The sequence below is a fragment of the Berghia stephanieae genome, chromosome 4 (genome assembly GCF_034508935.2).
Source record: "Berghia stephanieae isolate SIO BIC M18660-M18661 chromosome 4, UCSD_Bste_1.3, whole genome shotgun sequence".
NCBI lineage: Eukaryota > Metazoa > Mollusca > Gastropoda > Nudibranchia > Aeolidiidae > Berghia > Berghia stephanieae.
Genome location: NC_088363.1, coordinates 94186168 through 94201167, shown reverse-complemented (window position 1 = coordinate 94201167; position 15000 = coordinate 94186168). Strand labels below are relative to the sequence as shown.

Below are 15000 nucleotides of genomic sequence, written 5' to 3'. Positions count from 1 at the left end.
ATGAAGTGTAGGCCTGGGCTTGAAGTGTAGGCCTCGGCATAGTGCAGGCCTCGGCATGAGGTGTAGGCCTGGGCTTGAAGTGTAGGCCTCGGCATGAAGTGTAGGCCTCGGTATGAAGTGTAGGCCTGGGCTTGAAGTGTAGGCCTGGGCATGAAGTGTAGGCCTGGGCATGAAGTGTAGGCCTAGGCATGAAGTGTAGGCCACGACATGAAGTAGGCCTCGTCATGAAGTGTAGGCCTCGGCATGAAGTGTAGGCCTGGGCATGAAGTGTAGGCCTCGACATGAAGTAGGCCTCGGCATGAAGTGTAGGCCTGGGCATGAAGTGTAGGCCTGGGCTTGAAGTGTAGGACTGGGCTTGAAGTGTAGGCCTGGGCTTGAAGTGTAGGCCTGGGCTTGTAGTGTAGGCCTCGGCATGAAGTGTAGGCCTCGGCATGAAGTGTAGGCCTGGGTTTGAAGTGTAGGCCTGGGCTTGAAGTGTAGGCCTTGGCATGAAGTGTAGGCCTCGGCATGAAGTGTAAGCCTCGGCATGAAGTGTAGGCCTCGGCATGAAGTGTAAGCCTCGGCATGAAGTGTAGGCCTGGGCTTGAAGTGTAAGTCTCGGCATGAAGTGTAGGCATGGGCTTGAAGTGTAGGCCTCGGCATAGTGTAGGCCTCGGCATGAGGTGTAGGCCTGGGCTTGAAGTGTAGGCCTCGGCATGAAGTGTAGGCCTCGGTATGAAGTGTAGGCCTGGGCTTGAAGTGTAGGCCTCGGCATAGTGTAGGCCTCGGCATGAGGTGTAGGCCTGGGCTTGAAGTGTAGGCCTCGACATGAAGTGTAGGCCTCGGTATGAAGTGTAGGCCTGGGCTTGAAGTGTAGGCCTGGGCATGAAGTGTAGGCCTGGGCATGAAGTGTAGGCCTGGGCATGAAGTGTAGGCCACGACATGAAGTAGGCCTCGGCATGAAGTGTAGGCCTCGGCATGAAGTGTAGGCCTGGGCATGAAGTGTAGGCCTCGACATGAAGTAGGCCTCGGCATGAAGTGTAGGCCTGGGCATGAAGTGTGGGCCTGGGCTTGAAGTGTAGGACTGGGCTTGAAGTGTAGGCCTGGGCTTGAAGTGTAGGCCTGGGCTTGTAGTGTAGGCCTCGGCATGAAGTGTAGGCCTCGGCATGAAGTGTAGGCCTGGGTTTGAAGTGTAGGCCTGGGCTTGAAGTGTAGGCCTTGGCATGAAGTGTAGGCCTCGGCATGAAGTGTAGGCCTCGGCATGAAGTGTAGGCCTCGGCATGAAGTGTAGGCCTGGGCATGAAGTGTAGGCCTCGGCATGAAGTAGGCCTCGGCATGAAGTGTAGGCCTGTGCTTGAAGTTAGGCCTGGGCTTGAAGTGTAGGCCTCGGCATGAAGTGTAGGCCTCGACATGTAGTGTAAGCCTCGACATGAAGTGTAGGCCTGTACTTGAAGTGTAGGCCTCGGCATGAAGTGTAGGCTTGGGCTTGAAGTGTAGGCCTGGGCTTGAAGTGTAGGCCTGGGCTTGAAGTGTAGGCCTGGGCTTGAAGTGTAGGCCTGGGCTTGAAGTGTAGGCCTCGGCATGAAGTGTAGTCATCGGCATGAAGTGTAGGCCTGGGCTTGAGGTGTAGGCCTGGGCTTGAAGTGTAGGCCTCGGCTTGAAGTGTGGGCCTCGGCATGAAGTGTAGGCCTGGGCTTGAAGTGTAGGCCTCGGCATGAAGTGTAGGCCTCGGTATGAAGTGTAGGCCTGGGCTTGAAGTGTAGGCCTCGGCATAGTGCAGGCCTCGGCATGAGGTGTAGGCCTGGGCTTGAAGTGTAGGCCTCGGCATGAAGTGTAGGCCTCGGTATGAAGTGTAGGCCTGGGCTTGAAGTGTAGGCCTGGGCATGAAGTGTAGGCCTGGGCATGAAGTGTAGGCCTAGGCATGAAGTGTAGGCCACGACATGAAGTAGGCCTCGGCATGAAGTGTAGGCCTCGGCATGAAGTGTAGGCCTGGGCATGAAGTGTAGGCCTCGACATGAAGTAGGCCTCGGCATGAAGTGTAGGCCTGGGCATGAAGTGTAGGCCTGGGCTTGAAGTGTAGGACTGGGCTTGAAGTGTAGGCCTGGGCTTGAAGTGTAGGCCTGGGCTTGTAGTGTAGGCCTCGGCATGAAGTGTAGGCCTCGGCATGAAGTGTAGGCCTGGGTTTGAAGTGTAGGCCTGGGCTTGAAGTGTAGGCCTTGGCATGAAGTGTAGGCCTCGGCATGAAGTGTAAGCCTCGGCATGAAGTGTAGGCCTCGGCATGAAGTGTAGGCCTCGGCATGAAGTGTAGGCCTGGGCTTGAAGTGTAAGTCTCGGCATGAAGTGTAGGCATGGGCTTGAAGTGTAGGCCTCGGCATAGTGTAGGCCTCGGCATGAGGTGTAGGCCTGGGCTTGAAGTGTAGGCCTCGGCATGAAGTGTAGGCCTCGGTATGAAGTGTAGGCCTGGGCTTGAAGTGTAGGCCTCGGCATAGTGTAGGCCTCGGCATGAGGTGTAGGCCTGGGCTTGAAGTGTAGGCCTCGACATGAAGTGTAGGCCTCGGTATGAAGTGTAGGCCTGGGCTTGAAGTGTAGGCCTGGGCATGAAGTGTAGGCCTGGGCATGAAGTGTAGGCCTGGGCATGAAGTGTAGGCCACGACATGAAGTAGGCCTCGGCATGAAGTGTAGGCCTCGGCATGAAGTGTAGGCCTGGGCATGAAGTGTAGGCCTCGACATGAAGTAGGCCTCGGCATGAAGTGTAGGCCTGGGCATGAAGTGTAGGCCTGGGCTTGAAGTGTAGGACTGGGCTTGAAGTGTAGGCCTGGGCTTGAAGTGTAGGCCTGGGCTTGTAGTGTAGGCCTCGGCATGAAGTGTAGGCCTCGGCATGAAGTGTAGGCCTGGGTTTGAAGTGTAGGCCTGGGCTTGAAGTGTAGGCCTTGGCATGAAGTGTAGGCCTCGGCATGAAGTGTAAGCCTCGGCATGAAGTGTAGTCCTCGGCATGAAGTGTAGGCCTGGGCTTGAAGTGTAGGCCTGGGCTTGAAGTGTAAGCCTCGGCATGAAGTGTAGGCATGGGCTTGAAGTGTAGGCCTGGGCTTGAAGTGTAGCCCACCCTTCAAGCCCACTTCCCTCGTAATGACGCATGGTAACTTAGTAACTGGCTCTAAACTATCAGAACAATGGAGGGCGCCCTTATGAAATATTTCTCCGACGAGCATAAAAGCGTATCCAGAAGAAAAAATACCCATTATAAATCTGATCATGTTTTGACTTTTACCCATTCTGATCACAAGACATATAAAAAGTTCTAGCCAGCATGAAGAATAAAAAGTGCCAATTTTCTTTGTTTAGAACCATGATGGCCGCCGTTGCTGGCGACGTGACATCAGACTATTGAATCGTATTGCGTTCGATTATCAGCCCTGCAAATATGTACACAAATATTTGAGAGCATTTCCATTACAACAATCACTCCACAATATTCTGGGTCGTCAGACCTGCATTTAAGAATCACGTTGCAACAAAAACATATTTCTTTAAACCTATTTACAAAGATGCCATAGATTTGGTCTATCTAAATATTATTCCAAACCTCTAAAAGTTTTCTAACCTTGCCAAATCACATAAAACATTATTTTATAGGCAATATCATATTGATGAAAAGAAGAGAGAGAGAGAGAGAGAGAGAGAGAGAGAGAGAGAGAGAGAGAGAGAGTGAGGAGAGAGAGAGACAGAGAGAGAGAGAGAGAGAGAGAGACCGGATATATATCCTATCGTTTTAAAACTCAGGCAGGTGAAAGTAGAAAAATTATGTAAACAAATCTGGGATTGTTTTAAAAGGTATGAGGAATTCGGCCTTTCTACGGCAAACCCCTTTTTAAAGATTTTACCAAAATCGATTCTTATTCATTATTTCTACTTCAAAAATAGATGAATCAAAACTACTCTGAACTTGTCGAAACTTCTACAAAGTGACATTTCTTTGAAGAATTTTAAAAATCCAAGGTTAAACAATTTTTAACGAGTTGTGGATTATTTTAATTCATCTCGATTGGAAGAAAATAATTTTAATAAAGATGGAAAACGCGATTTGTCAGCACATGGCAGACTATCTATTGCTTGGTTATTATGATACAGGATAATGGAAGGAGTTACAAATAATGACAGATGCCAGAAATCAGATTTTAAACATTTTGTCATCTATAATTAATTGATATGGGCTTTTTTTTCTTCTAAATAATGAAAAATAAAATGAAGGCCTCGATAAGATTCATTAGTCTGATGTCACGTCCGCCCAGCAACCAGCAGCTTGGCTCGAGACAAAGAAAATCGGTACTTTTATTCTTCGTGCTGGCTAGAACTTTTTCACATGTCATTTGATCAGAATGTATAAAAGTCAAAACGTTAACAGATTTATAATGTTTTTCTCCTCTGGATACACCTTTATGCTCGTCGGAGACGTTATTTCATTAGGGCGTCCGCCATTGTTCCGACAGTTTAGTACCAGCTACTAATCGGACTCATAAATTCCGTCAAAAATATGATAAACAACATCGCCGATTTTTCACTCGTCACAATAAGGGAATTCCCGTTTTCTTTAATAAGCCATCAAGTGATAGATAGGTCATAATTGATAATTGATAAGTCATGGATTTGCTGAACCTCTCTCTTATCTTAACACGTGCGGTAAAAATTATTTTTATCTGCCAGGAAAATAACATCTTTTGTATCTAACTAGTACCTACTATCAGGCGTTCAATCAAATGTTTTAAAGATCAGAAGAACCCTCGAATTTCTAACTTTGATTATGTAGTAGTTAGATCTGTAACATCTGCCCGAAAGTACTCTGTGATCGATTATCGTCCAAATCAATGCATCCATGCATTTGAAACCTCTGTTTAACGTTACTGATAAGTGAGTAGACGCATACAGATTGCGTTTGCAAAGATAAATGAACATAAGATTAATAAATAATGTAATGACATCCCTTGAAAAATTCTAAGTACAATACACGTCCCAGCGCTGATTGCAAACTACAGGTGATAAAACTATACGAGCCATAGAAAAAGGAATAAATATGTTTTATTACAATGGGCATTGTCTTCCCTCCCTCCTCTTATTCGGAATACATTGTAATGATTTCGACAAGACTGATACCGCCATGCACTGACATAACACTTATCTACATTTTGGCCGGAAATAGTTTTACTTCACCGTTAGTTTAAAAAATTGAGCTTTTATCTAGCGCAATATCCACTAAACGTGCTCAAAGCGCTTTACAAGGGGTCCCCGCCAACAGAAACACTTAACATGTAGGACGGGACATGACGCCTGTTACGCGATATTATAATTTTTTTCGGACAGAGACAACGCTGTTTACGGCCAGGTACTCATTTTACACCTGAGTACGGTGAGAGAATGTGAGTAAAGAGCCTTTTCCAAGGACTCAACTACGTGCCGAGCGAGGCTCGAACCCAGGAACAGATCCGAAAGCAAGTGTCATACCACAAGACCGCATGTCCGCACAGTTAAAACGGCCCTTTACTTGTCAAAAAGCTCCTGAATAATTCTCAGATTTACTAATTAAAAAAAAAACCTGAGGATCGTTTTGATCCATTGATGTGTGAACCACGAGTTTTTTGGCCAAAATGTGAAACAGACGTTTTGTCAGTGTCCGGTATAATACCATTTTTTGGTATCGGACAATCAATCAATAAGCTTATAAATGCCGGTATCGCAAGGATCAAAGGCTCGATTACTGGACGCTAGGGCAACTCGACGCTACTCATCACCACCTTTGAGGCTGACATACATTATTACTGGACCGACACAGTGTTATAATTAACGCCTGTTCTTTTCATGTGTCAATGAGTACACGCGATGGCGATAATAATAACACATTTATCTATTCTTGGATTTACGACTCTGTCTTATAATACAAAATATTACGCTCATGTATTAACCCTTTCCATGCCACCTGCATCAAAATCGTCACATTTGTTACGACACAAAATAGGGAATGAGTTTAGCGGAAGAGTAGCGTCCCTTGATTGGACGTCACCCATAGTCTGTGACGTCACCGGCGGAAAAGTTATTAGAGAGAGAACGTCATGTTGGTTGTGCCCATGCGTCTCTCGTCCTCGGAGCTGTTTGCTAAAACTCGCCTCGCTGACCGAAAGTTACTAGAAGATTCAGGAGTGCAGAATCGAATGTTCAGTTTACGTAGAATATCCTGATATTATTTTAAAATCATGTAATAAAAACGTGAACTTTTATCAATCCACTAAACATGAGATCAGAGCGGTCCCAAGTCCCAAGCCAACAGCAGCGACACATAACATGTAGGACGAGAGATGAATGGATGTCTTTAGGCGATATTACATGTTAACCGACAGAAAATTGAATTCGTATCACTTTTCCATCAAACTTGTCTTACTGTAATGTGTTTTGTTTTATATCACTGTAAAGCGCTTAGAGCCTGTCACAACGGGGTATAAAGAACTATATAAATGCCATTTATTATTATTATTTCTATTATTATTATTATTATTATTATTATTATTATTATTATTATTATTATTATTATTATCATTATTATTATTATTATTATTATTATTATTATTATTATTATCATTATTATTATTATTATTATTATTATTATTATTATTATTATTATTATTATTATTATCATTATTATTATTATTATTATTATTATTATTAGATACAACGCTGTTACACCTGAGTGCTTGAGACAATGTGAGTAAAGTGCCTTTTCGATCCGAAGGCGAATGCCATGTCACCACCAGACCACAAAGCCGCACCTTTTATTGGAACCATCAGAAGTTACGGGACAAAGAAAGAAATATGATCCATATTAACTGCGTTGTCTCTGTCCGAAAAAAATTGTAATATCTCCTAAAAGGCGTCATGTCCGGTCCTACATGTTAAATGTTGCTGCTGGCCAGGGAGCCCTTGTAAAGCGCTTTGAGTACGTTAAGTGGATATTGCGCTATATAAAAGCTCAATTTTTAAAAAGATCTAAATTCTACTGTAACTGACAAGATTAAGAAGAAAATCACCGAATTCGAAAAGAGGCACGAGCTTTTTATGCATTAAACGTCCACTTGGTGTGCTCAATTCCCGGGAAGGTGGGGGAGGGGGGGGGGGGGGGGGGGGGGGGCAGCAGGTTACACTAGACCGCTAAGACGATAGACGATAGAGTAAATATTCAGATGAATAAATATTTTCAATGTTGTTTGTTTACTTCGTAAGAGAATTCCAAGGGTATTTTTAGGGGGGGGGGGGGGGGGGTTGAAGGGGGGCATGAAGAGATATTTTCTGCATGAAATATAAATATATATATATATATATCGTTTACTTATAGAATTCTTTTGGAAAAATGTTTTAAGAAATTGTTTGTATTCAAAATAATAAGAGGAACCATTATCGAATACCGATTCAATGCAAGCACTCCAACCTCAGTGTTATACTTGATTACCGGAAGGGCGACACACAACCCGAGTGCTAAAAATGATGGCCTTTATTTTCGATGGGATTTGACCAAACAAATTTGATCTGTTCGATAAAATCATCACAATGTTGGAATCAATCTCTCAAACCATCTTCGTGTCAGTACCATACAGACTTTGGTGACGGGCTCTAGTGGGTTCGGATCCTTAGTGTTACTAAAAATCTCATCTGCAAAATAAATAAGAAACTTACTTGAAAAACAACATTGCAGGTCTTCCTTATTCTGTTATCTTTTCTTTCAACGCTTTTTGACCTTCCTGAAAAAAAAAAATTAAAACATAGATGAAAACAAAACACAAATCTTGGAAAGAGAGGAAGAAAAAATGACCTATTTATAGATTTAAATAGTTCATCGATATCATGCCACTGGGTTGGCAAACATTCTATCCAAAGGGTAGGAAGCAATTGCTATCATTTCCATTAAACTTTACGGAAGCCGGCATACACGCTGGCTATACGAGTCTCCGAAGGACTACAAATACTATTTTGTACCTGCCATCACCAATCATATTATTAATGGGAATTTACTTGAATTATTCCTGACTTTGGAAAGACCAAATGTTATCACAAGTATGGATGGTGCTACAACCTGTGAAAAGATATGTAGGCTCCTGATCCTAAGAGTTATTTTCCACACTTTTTTTGCATTCCAGGTCTCAATCACCCAAATTCTTTCTTTGATAACAAAAAGCTAAGAGATCACGGCTCATTGCCAGTGTATTAGAAGACGGATGATGTCGTGTGATTAATCATATTATGCCTCTACTGTGTGTCTATTTTGTTCTTTTCTTTTTTCCTGTGTGTGAGTGCATGTGTGTGAAATGTGCGAGTGTAAACCATTGCGTGAATGAGTGAAATATGTGTAATTTGTGTGATTGAAGCAGATAGAAGTAGATAAGATAGATAGGTAGGTAGATAGATAGACAAACAGAAGAAGAAGAAGAAGAAGAAGAAGAAGAAGAAGAAGAAGAAGAAGAAGAAGAAGAAGAAGAAGAAGAAGAAGAAGAAGAAGAAGAAGATGATGATGATGATGATGATGATGATGATGATGATGATGATGATCATCATCATCATCATTAAGACGATGATGATGATGATGATGATGTGATGATGATGATGATGATGATGATGATGATGATGATGATGAAGAGAGAGAGAGAGAGAAAGAGAGAAGAGAAGAGAGAAGAGAGAGAGAGAGAGAGAGAGAGAGAGAGAAGAGAGAGAGAGAGAGAGAGAGAGAGAGAGAGAGAGAACGTGCTCCATAATAGATAATAATAATATTATTATTATTGTTGGGACGCCAAAAGGTTGTTGACATCTCTCACCGGTTACTGTAACTTTCTATTTATCAGCCGCCTATTATCTCACCCACCTTCCCACTCTGGTAATAAATGGAGTGAACAATATTAACAATGGGATTAAAAATGGATTAGAAGTAATACGTACCATCAACAGTTCACAAGTCTAATATTGGGAGCTCTTCCGAAAGCTCCTACATCCCCAGTAAGCTTTGTTTTTTATAATGTTCTAATAGGGGGTTTTGGAGAGGGAAAACTTTTTTTTTTTGGGGGGGGGGGGGGGGGGGGGGTGGTGGGTAGGAGCTTTCGGAAGGCCTCCCCTAATATTTTTCCGTGAAAGATGCAATTTAAGTTATTTTCGTTTTTGTAATGATTTTATCTTTTATAATAATTAAGTAAGACATTCAAAAAATGCCTGCAAGTGGCTGATCAATTTGAATACATTACCAGAATTATGAAATCTAAGACTTCTAAACAAATTTTGGCGGTGGGCATTTAGCGTTCATGTGTGTGTGTGTGTGTGGATGTGTGTGAGTGTGTGTGTGTGTGTGTGTGTGTTTGTCTGCGCGTGTGTCCGTGTGTGTATACGTGTGAATATATTTGTACGAATAGGTATATGTGTGTGGGTAACAAAGAGTCGAATCCGACAAAAGTCGGGATGTAAACAAACTGATCATGACATCAATCTTATAGTCGAAATCAGAGGCAATCTTTGATTGAGGGGAAAGAATGTGCTTTTCTATATTGCAATCTCGATGCCTCAATTTTAGCATTAACCTCCGTAGTCTGGAAAACTTTGTATTTAAAAATCTGACCAGGAAACTAGTCTTTCACCTGTCGGTTGATTTCAATGATGACGTCACTCTTTGGAAAAACTCTCAAACCAACCTGGGACCTCGTGAGAGTTTTTGCCAATATGAGCGTCACTTAACCCTCTCCTCACCACCCATAGGAAAATCGTCCCATTCATTACGATGCAGCCAACATATTTGTCATTCTACTTTCTTTTGTACATCACAATATTTGAACAAAAATGTTTGCTATAGTTAAAGTGTATTAACACTGTGGTGAAGAGCTCGTTTAGCAGAAAGAAAGATGTATAGCAACTATTTGGGCGTGAAGTTTTGGGGACAATCCTGAAAATGGCCGGTAAGGAGAGGGTTAAATCGATCGATATTTGAAGGAGTAATTTTCTAGACAAATTGCTCAATCCATGTTTTTTTAGAATGAATTTTGACGATGGAAAACGAATTCCTTTGTGATAAATGATATTGCTGTTGTCATGAGTGAAACACCTTCCAGGTAAACGAGGCACGCCAAGGGTAACATTTCACTTTTTACAGTAACATTTCACTTTCTACAGTAACATTTCACCACTTCTTGTGCTGGTTTATTATAATACAAAATAATACCATTTCTGACGTGCTTGAATGAATAGGAAAACACATGCAAGTCCAATTCACAAATTAGTCGCGTTCTGACAACGGGCAGTTTTTTCACTTTAGCCAGAAAATGTTCATTTTAACCCTCTCCTTACCAGCCATTTTCAGGATATTCCCCCAAAACTTCACACCCAACTAACACAAAAATATATTTTTATCACTCAAACACAATAGCAGTAACATTCTTGTGATAAATAATTTCTTTAGCAAAACATGCTAAACAACAAACTACTAATTTTCTTTAAATTTTATGATGTACAAGAGAAATTTGAATAAGAAAAATGTTGGTTGTATCGTAACGAATGTGACGATTTTCCTGTAGTTGGTACGGAGAGGGTTAATTTCCATCCATTGAAACGATCTTTAACTTTCCAAAAATTCTCAAACCTTCGATTTAAAATCTCAGTTTGTTTGAGAATGTTTGACTAGTTAAGGATTGCTTTAATAGAGCAATAGTTAAAGAATAACGATTTTAGTTTGAGGGCCGAAATAAGTTTTTAAAGGTATTTTATCGGAAATCGACAGAAATAGATTTCCATGTGTTGATGCTTTGATTTGTTTCATCTATCTGTTTTCAAGTTCGGATTATTTCATTTTGCTTTCAATTATCAGCCTGTAAGCAAAGGGAATAGAAACACCCTGACAAAATAAATTTTTTCAATGTTTACTTTGACGAGTCAAAACGACATCCATCTTTAACCATTTAACAGCAGGACTCTGAAAAAATACGTAATAAAAAAATTTGGCCAGAAAACTCATCATTCAAATACGGATCGATTTAAATAACTATCAAACCTGGGACCTCGCGAGGTTAATTGATTCTTAAACTTGAAAACTATCTGGCCAAAAGTATAAAGGACAAAAGGGTAAAAGATGTTTTGTCATAGCTAGAACGCTGGCATCAAATGACGTCATGTTTACACGAGCACCGTGCAGTTTGATTTGCATTTTAAAATTAGATACAAGCGATTTAAAAGGTTCGACTGTATTTTTCGAGGAAAAAGTTGTTGTTGTTCAATGTTTATTAATTTGTTTGTTTTTCGGAGTTTAGCAGCGCTTACAATACGTGTAGGTCTCGCCACTTCATGGACGAGGAAGGTGATAGAACAGTTCCAGTATTGTTTGTTTACATTGAGGCGATGTGTGTCTGTGTGTGTGTGTGTGTGTGTGAGTGAGTGTGTGTGTGTGAGTGAGTGAAAGTGAGATAGATAGATAGATAGATAGATAGAGATAGAGATATAGTTATATAGATAGAGATAGAGATAGTTATATAGATAGATAGGTAGATAAATAGATATATAATAGATAGAGAGAGAGAGAGAGAGAGAGAGAGAGAGAGAGAGAGAGAGAGGAGAGAGAGAGAGAGAGAGAGAGAGAGAGAGAGAGAGAGAGAGAGAGAGAGAGAATCTTATTTAGCCTCAATTCACACAATGACAACTGCCGACAATAACAAACTAGATAGCAATAATTGATGATCTTTAAACCCGAATCAATGTGACAAGATAAATGTTTGTTTTTTTCTCCTTTTTCCACCACGTCTTGTTGGTGAATTACGTGCGAAAACAAATAAATTGTATCTGATGGTGAACCTCGTTGTTTTTGATACAGATACGAAACTAATTACATTCTAATCATTCACAAATATCTATTTACATAAAACACATATACAAACAATTCTATTTTTAATAATTTTAGATCGTTTGTGACACCAATAAGAAACATTATCGTATGCAATTATTAAGTCACATGTTGATGCCTTGGGAAATCCACGTATACCTGTACCTAATGACACTTCTCTGTTCCCTGAATCCAGAGTATTAATCTATTTCATGATAAGAAAACAACAAAGACCCCGTTGCAATAGAAGTAGAGGGCCTTTTTCAGAGGGGTTTTAATCCACATTCTCAATATAATACTAACGTGTAAGCTTACTTGTCCGCGAGGTATCTTTGTTTTATTTACTTGTTTGGGCCTCGTTGTTTTTGTTTTTAAGGGTTTTACGGCGCTTGCAACACATTAAGGTCATATCAGCGCCAGTAAAAAGGTAGAAAATGGGATAGTAAAAAGTTCTAGAATTACAATTAAAGCACCCAAGAAAAGGTAAGACAAAGGGGAATTGGTTCAAATAGGAAATAGATTTAGATTCCAAGAGTACACTATCAAAGTACTTTGTATGAGATCACCTAAAAGTCTCACCCAGACACAAGCACGGGCCCCCACTAAAAGGAATACACTCAAATGTTTTACAAATAATATATAATATAAAGAAAACATAATACAGTACATAACAGAGAGATGATTGACAAGGGAAAAAATAGCATCTCCCAGAACTAACTATACATTCGACTGTTTCCCTCTCAGCAAGGGCATCCGGCCAGGACCAGGACAAAAACCAAGTAATCTCATTCCAAGACAAAGACAGAAATCAAGTTGGAAAACAGATATAGGGGGATAGAGTATGTACACAGTATGTACCTCCCTGCCAACTATGGGAGGTCAGGAACCCCACCCAGTGTTAGGGCCTCGGTTATTACGTCACACATTATTATAAATCATTATGGTAGTATATCTATATTATTATTTCCTGATTCCCAAAAAGGAAGAGTCGCCAGATATAGTCTAATTAAATGTCAGCCATATTGATGTTACAACTAAAAGGTGACCACAAAGAGTTGTCTACCTATATTATAGTCTAGAACAAGCCTATTTTGCCATAGGCCTATCTATACACGCTGTCCACCAGAGGTGACATACGCTCACAAAACACGTTTTTTCATTTGTAACCCATCGTCTCAAAACGGTATTATGTCGGGTTGAACCAGATGCCAAAAAGCCAAATTAAAGCTAAACTGGTCAAAATATTCTGAATTATTGCAAGTCAGCACACTAAAATATGATCTTCATTCCCCTCAATAAAACATACAAACTCAACCCAAGTTTAAATTTCTGGCTAAAAATTAAATATTCAGCATTTTAATCATCCCGACATGATACCGTTTTGAGACGAGGGGTCACATTTAGACTGACAAAGTTTATTTTCATTTCATTATATTATCCATATACTTAAACAAACCTTCAATTTGTCAAGAAACCTTAGATCTTTATCCGAATGTTCAAAGATATGACAACCTTAGTACGGTACGCCAATGATTGTACCCGGGGTTGATACAGGTCCCTTTGCGCGTGGAAGGAGCGCTTTACAACTAAGCTCTCGGGACACCAGTAAACGCAGGCATTTAGTGATCAAGTTGTATGCTGAACTCTCTCGTACCAGCCATTTTCAGGATTTTCCCCAAAACTTCACACCCAACTAACACAAAAATAGATTTTTATCAATCTGACATAATATCAGTAGATAAGTTCTAGCGATAAATAATTTCTTTAGCAAAACATGCTCTACAACACACTGTTCATTTTCTATAAATTTTATGATGTAAAAGAGAAATTTGAATAAGAAATATGTTGGTTATATCGTAACGAATGTGACGATTTTCCTGCAGTTGGTAAAGAGAGGGTTAATTTATCTTCTTTCCACAAATCCCCTTTTATCTCCAGTAGTCTTTTAAAAGTAAAAATCGTGAAATACTGAATATAAAACAGCAATAACTCTATTTCTCACATAATATTACTTTTTCACATTGTTGCCGGTGGGAAGGGGTGTGCGTTAGTATAAAAATAATCTTTGGGAAAAAAAAAAAGAATGATAAAAACATGAGGCCGTATCTAATCCCCAATCGTCAATATCCACGTATCAATAAAACCCTTTATTAGATTATTGTCGTACATTGAAAAAAGGACGTTCGTTCACTTTGGACAAAATTTGTTTACTTCATCGATGAGTTTGTATAACTCTCACTAGTCCAAAATTCTTTCATAAGAAGTCTCGGGTTTAATAATTATCTACACGTTGAGGGTCATGTTAATCCGTTGATATTTAAAGTGTAAAATTTCTGGCCAAAATGTCAAAAAGGTGTTTTGTTAGCGCACGGCAGATTACGGTTTGATGAAACAGACAAATCAATGCAGGCTGGGGGGTGGGGGGGGGGGGGGGGGGGGGGGGGGGGGGGGGTGAGCTGATAGTGAGCGCCATTTTTATGACACATCAGCTACTCTATGGCGTTTGTACCTGCTATACATTTATTGCTTGTTAACGGGTCTCTCTGTAAGTCGGTCGTATTCAAACAACTTTTTTGTTTTTTTTTTGTTGTTTTTTTTTTTTTGGGGGGGGGGGGGGGGGGCGATATGGTTTTGGTTGTTTTTTCGTTTAGCTTTTTGTGGGTTTTTTGTTGTTTCTTTTTTGTTTTTTGATTCAGTTTCTTGTTATTTCTTGTTTTGTTCTTTTTGTGGTCGTTGCTGCAGCTTATAGAAATGTAGTCCATTAGAGCCATTTGGAGCCGGAGTTCATCCCGATTCTAAAACGTGAAAAGGACTATAGTCCTTGCTTGCTACTCTTTGGATAGGACTGTAGTCTATAGCAAAGTAATTTCCGTCATATCTATCAGACCCAGGTGCACAATCAGTGTTTGGTGCAATAGAATTAGAACAACTACACACTGAGGTAGACTTACACATTACACACGTGGTCCACTCAACATTGTTTACAGTTTGGGTGGAGAAATACATCCCGATGCCAGTAAAGAGATTTCACGTTGAAATGACGAGATGATACATGTGAGAAAATGGACTTTCTTACTTTAAAAAACCCAACAATATCTACTGTTTTCTATAAATCAAACTCGAGCTGTTATATAGAGTCATCT

At 40.7% G+C, this 15000-nt stretch overlaps 1 protein-coding gene across 1 annotated transcript in view; it reads right to left on the bottom strand.

Moving 5' to 3' along the window:
• Positions 1-15000, bottom strand: part of LOC144972126 (uncharacterized) — a 136624-nt gene that overhangs the window by 37225 nt on the left and 84399 nt on the right. The window contains exon 2 of the mRNA XM_078913207.1: positions 7693-7757. The gene's annotated coding sequence lies outside the window, so the exon portion shown is untranslated. The remainder of the gene's footprint in view (positions 1-7692; positions 7758-15000) is intronic.